Here is a 6204-nt window from a genome sequence, read left to right as displayed (position 1 = left end):
TCATTGCGATATCTTTGATTAATTTTGTAGTTAAAATAATTTGGGAAGGAAATAGGTTGCTGTTTAGTAAAACTGTTCCGGGTTGTGGGAAGAAAGAAAAGTGTCTTTCAGGGTTTGTTTTTCAATAACATGAGCGTGTGTGGCCAGGAGTTGGCAAACTACAGCTCACAAGCCAAATGTGGCCTGCCACCTGTTTCTGTACAACCCGGAGCTGAGGATGGTGTTTGTATTTCCAAGTGACTGGGCGGGGAGGGGGGGGGAGAATCAAAAGGATAGTATTTCACGACACAAAACCATGTGGAGATTCAGATTTTCGATTCCATCCATAAAACTCTATTGAAACACAGCCACGCCCATTCATTTCACATTGGATCCATGGCCACTTTGTGAGCAGAGCTGAATACTGGCGCCACAGCCAGTATGGCCTGCAAAGCCTACGTCATTTACTCCGACTCTTTACAGAACACGTTGGCCGTCCCGATCTAGAGATCCTGAGCCTGAGGGAGATACTGATCTTCCTGCGTTTACCAGGCATTCTCTTATTTTATTGAACACCCGTGTAAGAAGCACTTTTCTGGGCATCGCTCCAACGAGTTCTCACCAAGAATTTGCCAGCAATTATCGCGTGACTCAGGTGAAATTATCCAGATAACACAAGTCTGGCGGCCTAGAGAAAACTCCTCAGTTTCCTTTCCCCAGCTAGGCAAGGATTCTCATTGCAACGGCCTATCTTCATCTGTTGTATTTACCCCTTTGAGTGGCTTTCAAACACGATTTTAGGCCACGTGGTGTGTCTTTTTTCCCTTATTCTCATGGAAAGACTCCGTGAAAAGAGATCAGAAGCACAATGCAAAGAAATCTACATTATTGGTAACTTACTAACTTTCGATTGTGGCATGTGACTGCCTTCTCAGAAGGCTGGAGCCCGGGATTTTAATTATTCATGTGCAGCTATGTGAGACAGCATTTTACTTGAATAATAGTTATGTGGTGATTTGTGTGTGTGTGTGCCATATGTGTGTATGTTTAATTAATAAATGTTGCATTAACAGAATTTCCTGTTTCTGCCTTAGGGTCTCTGGTGGTGGTGGTTTTTTTTTTCCTTGCCGGTTCGTTTTCAGTTTACATTGGATATTATTAGACCAGTTCAGATATGTATGAAGACGCTTAGCAGACTACACCATCCCAAGCCTGCTGCTTTGGCATAAAGATTATTGTGAGCTGAAGATGCCCTGGAGAAGCAGATGCCAGAAAAGCTCTCTGCCTTCCCCCTATTTTCTTAAAAGCCGGACCTAAGTTTTCAAAGGTGCCCCATCCTCTAGGAAGGACTGAGGTTGGTCTCTGGAGATGACTTGAGACCCGGTCAGCCTGGAGAGGGCACCAAAGGAATCTATATAACAGATTTTCCCAACTGGCTTTTATCTCCCAACTGGCCTTGAAAGCCTACGACTGCTTCCCTCTGTCCTGCCAATTCTCTGCACACTGATCGTTCTTTGTTGAAGGTGCTCTGTAAGCCAAAGGGTTGAGCCACCTCTCTGTTCCTCATTCTCCCCCGTGTCTCCCATGTTTGCATGAGGCATGCCTGTTCATCAACTTCTGTGTGCTTCTCCCTTGTTCCTGTAGATTTCAGGGCAGGGGGCTCAGCCAAGAACATAGAAGCGTAGATGGAAAGTTATTTTTCCCCTCCTGCATGGGTAAATAGAGCTCCCTCCCTGGAGACCTGTAGTCTGTGAATGCCTCGGGCCAGGAGCCTGCAGGTGACATTTTGTATCCCGGCCTCTGTCCTGTGATCTGGCCTCATTAGATGTTTGCCAAACTGAACGGAAAACATACCTGGTTTGTAAGTGTGGCCACGTAACCGCATATTCTCCAGCTTTCCACATTTGCCAGCCTCACTCTTCTGCTCTTCCTGTTAATCCATTATGTACTTTTTCCCAGGTTTGGGTTTTTCCAATACTGAAAGGTATGGGGAAGAAATTCCCTGAAACTCTGCTCTTCAGATATAATCACTGTTAATTATTTTAACAATGTATATTTTCGCCCACTGCTCGTTTATATTTTAAGAAATTTGCCGAATGTGACCTTGAACAAAGGTAGCTTTTTCATTAGAAGAAAGAGCAGTGCCACCGGATGCCTCTCTTTGTCATTCCACTGATCTCATGCATTTCTTTTCACCTGATTTGATTTTTTTAATGCTTACTTATTTTTGAGAGAGAGACAGAGCATGAACAGGGGAGGAACAGAGAGAGAGGGAGACACAGGACCCAAAGCAGGCTCCAGGCTCCGAGCTGTCAGCGCAGAACCCGATGCGGGGCTTGATCTCACAGACCGTGAGATCATGACCTGAGCCGGAGTCGGATGCTTAACCGACTGAGCCACCCAGGCGCCCCATCACCTTCTTTGATTTAAAAAAAAAAAATGAACATGGGGGGCAGGGCGCCTGGGTGGCTCAGTCGGTTAAGCGTTGGACTCCTGATTTTGGCTCAGGTCATGATCTGACAGTTTGTGGGTTAGGGCCCCACACTGGGCTCTGTGCTGACAGCACGGAGCCTGCTGGGGATTCTCTCTCTCTTTGCCCTCCTCTGCTCTCTCTCAAAATAAGTAAATAAACTTAAAAAAAATGAACATATTGTAGTATTGTATTTAACTCATTAATGAGGAACCTGGTAAGGGTATTATAACCAGTGGAAAGGAGAAGCCAAAAGCTCCCCAAACTTGTATGGATGCACAACACTGAAACGGACAAGAAATGGAAACACACTGTGTAGGAGGGAAATCAGTCAAATTCTAGGACAGACAGAATTTGCATTTGGCATCTTTCTTCTCTACAATGTTAAAGTCAGAAAATGCCTCCAGGACAATGAGTGTGAGAACCAGATAACCCAGGAAATAACCCTTTGCTGTGTATAGACAATGCATAGTTTTCCACTGAAGCTGTTCTTCATTTTGATTTTTAAAATTACTTCATTACCAGCAGAAAACTCTCCACTTACCTCTTAATTTGTGGGGTTTTTACGTGCTCGGCCTAGGCCAGTACTTAGAAGCGTTATTTTCCATCTTCCTACCTTTTCTTCCATTCTCTCAGTAAATGTTCACCTGCTGCAGCTTTGTTTCTAATTTAGCCTGCAACAAATTAAACAGCAAATTAGTGTGGTCTTCATTTATGAGGTCTGGGAAACTCTCTGGAAAAACAGCAGGTCCTACTTATTCTGAGAGCATGGAAAAGCTAACCAACATATTCTATTTGCACGTGTTATTTATAAATGAATGGAAATTAGTTTGGAAATGAGCAGTCTGCAAGTTTATCTATTTTTGTCAGCTAACGAGAATGGTATCGCCACAGGTTAGGCCACAGACAGTCCTCTGTCCCAGTGTCCGAGGACACGGATGTTTTTGCAGGTACTTGGTCAGATTAGGGAAGACTGAGCTTTCTCTCTGTTGTGCTAAGGACTCAGGCCTTCAACTCTGGGCTCATCACCTTCAGGACAGAGGTGATAATACTAAGTAGGCTTCAAATACAGGAAATTTGTCCATTTACTAAACTCATATCAAAAAGGGAGACTCTCTGTTTAGCTGGAGACAAGCTGGCTTTGCATTTTTGTTTAACCTGTTCCTGATATTAACGGAAAAGCTTTTAGCATTTCCCTGTTAATCATGAATCTGTTTCCTCTCAACATCTTTCCACCCTTTATTCTGAAATAATTACAAATTCACAAGAGGCTGCAAAAAGAACAGATTCCTCTGTAACTTGCACCCATTTTCCCCCAGAGGCTACTGCTTACAGAACCAATAGCAGGAAACTGACATTAATTAGTATCATACTAGGGGCGCCTGGGTGGCGCAGTCGGTTAAGCGTCCAACTTCAGCCAGGTCACGATCTCGCGGTCCGGGAGTTCAAGCCCCGCGTCGGGCTCTGGGCTGATGGCTCGGAGCCTGGAGCCTGTTTCCGATTCTGTGTCTCCCTCTCTCTCTGCCCCTCCCCCGTTCATGCTCTGTCTCTCTCTGTCCCAAAAATAAAAAATAAAAAAAAAAAATTAGTATCATACTATTAAGTCAGTCCTTCTGCCAGTTTGCCCAGTTTTCATGTATGTTTAGATGTGTGTGATCCAACTTAAGCACATCAGCAGGTACGTTTGTGCAGTCACTGCCACGATCAAGATACGGAGCTGTTTCACCCCCACCAAGGAAATCCCTCCTACTATCTCTTTATACTTGACTGGCTTTGAAAGTACAGTCACTTGGCCAGGTTTCTTGTTAAATTTTCATTCAAGTGTAACGTGCATGCAAAGAAAAGCGTATGTAAGTGAACTCGCTGAATCTTCACAAACTGGGGACACCTTGTGACTGGGCACCAGAGAAAGAAATGGAGCACTGCCAGGCCCTGCCTGCGACCCTTTGGAATGACCAGTTTTTCAGGGAAGTCTCTGGACTACAGCTCTCTCTCGAGATGCCAGGAAACGTTTCACTTTCCCCCAAGATCAAAAGGAAAACACTTCTGCTTTGGGGAAGCTTTAAAGTAAGGGTTTATGCTAAGTTTCAGGTGAGCTCAGACTTAGAGGTTTTTTTATTTTGTTTTGAATGTATTTGCAATAGTGGAAAGTCATCACTGTTGAGATTATAAAGATTTGACGCAAAGGGCAGTTTGGGTCTCTCAGGGAATGAATACAGAGCTCTGGCAGGACCGAGGGGGACCTTGGAGCCCTGAACCTAGTTTAGGTAACCACAGTAGTCCCATTCCCATTACAGGGCTCTTTACTTCAGCAAGTATTTTCCTGGTCCAAGTTGCTAATGGATTCATTTAAATGGCTTGGAAAGGAGGAAACGTGACGGATAAAAAGCTCCAAATGTGAATGTATATTATACGATCCCATTTATGTGAAACTCTCAGATATTCCAGCTAATCTGTAGTGACAGTGGATCGGCTTGCCTGGGGAGGGAGAGGTTACCAAGAGAAAATTTCATCTCAACCGTGGTGACGTTTTCCCGGTTGTACACACACCAACACTTACCAAGTTGTACTACGTGTTTGCAGTTATTATGAGTCCGCTATACCTCATGTACCATTTAAGTCAACGAAGCTTTGATGCCAAGACTTCTACCCCAACCCAGTGGCTGGCTCGCTCATGAACAGCCCATGTAACAGGCAGGCACGGTTGTGAGGCTTTAGGGAACCGACAGGTGACACGCCACCGTTCCAGAGTTCACAGCTGGGAACGCGACCACGCGGGAGGTACACAGTCGGGGTACACAGAAAACACATGGGTTCCGCGGTGGGGAGAAACCGGGTTGGGGGCTAAGGCTTCGGTCCGCACACCTTCGCCAGCTGCAGGCCTCCTCCGGCAGGGAGCGCTCGGCCGTTAACGTCGGGGCAGAGGTGGGGGCCTCGCGCAGGAGAGTCATTATCACTATCTATGGCCCTCCAAATGCATGGCCTATGTACACACTCAACAAATGTTCCATGAGTTAATCAACACTTTTATCATGTTTAATGGAAACTGGGGCTAAGAGAGGCTTCAGTGTTGTTTGTTTTTCTAAGAGAAAGAAAAGGCCAGGAATGTTAACATGCTACCTTCAACTTTCAACCTACTGGTCATTTCTCCCCACTCCCCTTTCTATCTCCTCTGGACCTCATAATATGAGTCTTACTTAGCTCACAGATTTCTAGGACCTGCTGTCCACAGAGAACACAGAAAGATGGCTACATAGAAGACAACCCACATCTCAGAGGAACCACTTTAAAATAGACAGCCATGTGACTGTATGGGTCCTACCAGAGAAAGCATGTTCCGAACGTCGTCCTGAAAGGCCATTGCAGCTCCTAAGAGAAATCAGCCCTCTTTAATCCGTGTTTAACTTTACCTAAGGGTCTGCAGATAGAAACAGGTGTTAATCTTTAACATGGGTAATATAAATACTGTGCCAGCTACAAAACACAAACTCTTTTCAGTATATACCTAGTATCTTACCCAACCTTTATCCCTATTAACAAGCATCTTTGTTAAAAGAGCAATGTTTCTGTTTTGTTTCGTGTCTCAAACACCCCAAGAAAACCAATCTTTTAAATTTAGGGGCACACATCCAGCCCAGTGTGAAAGGACACTGATGCACAATTGTAACAAGAGTTAGTTCTGTGTTTGAACTCCCACCGACTGGTCCTGGATTACAGGGTTCCTGTGCAGGGCCTTCAGGTTTACAACCTCTCTG

This window comes from Prionailurus viverrinus, chromosome B2, assembly GCF_022837055.1.
Source record: "Prionailurus viverrinus isolate Anna chromosome B2, UM_Priviv_1.0, whole genome shotgun sequence".
In the NCBI taxonomy this organism is placed as follows: Eukaryota; Metazoa; Chordata; class Mammalia; order Carnivora; family Felidae; genus Prionailurus; species Prionailurus viverrinus.
Note: the sequence above shows the minus strand (reverse complement) of the source record.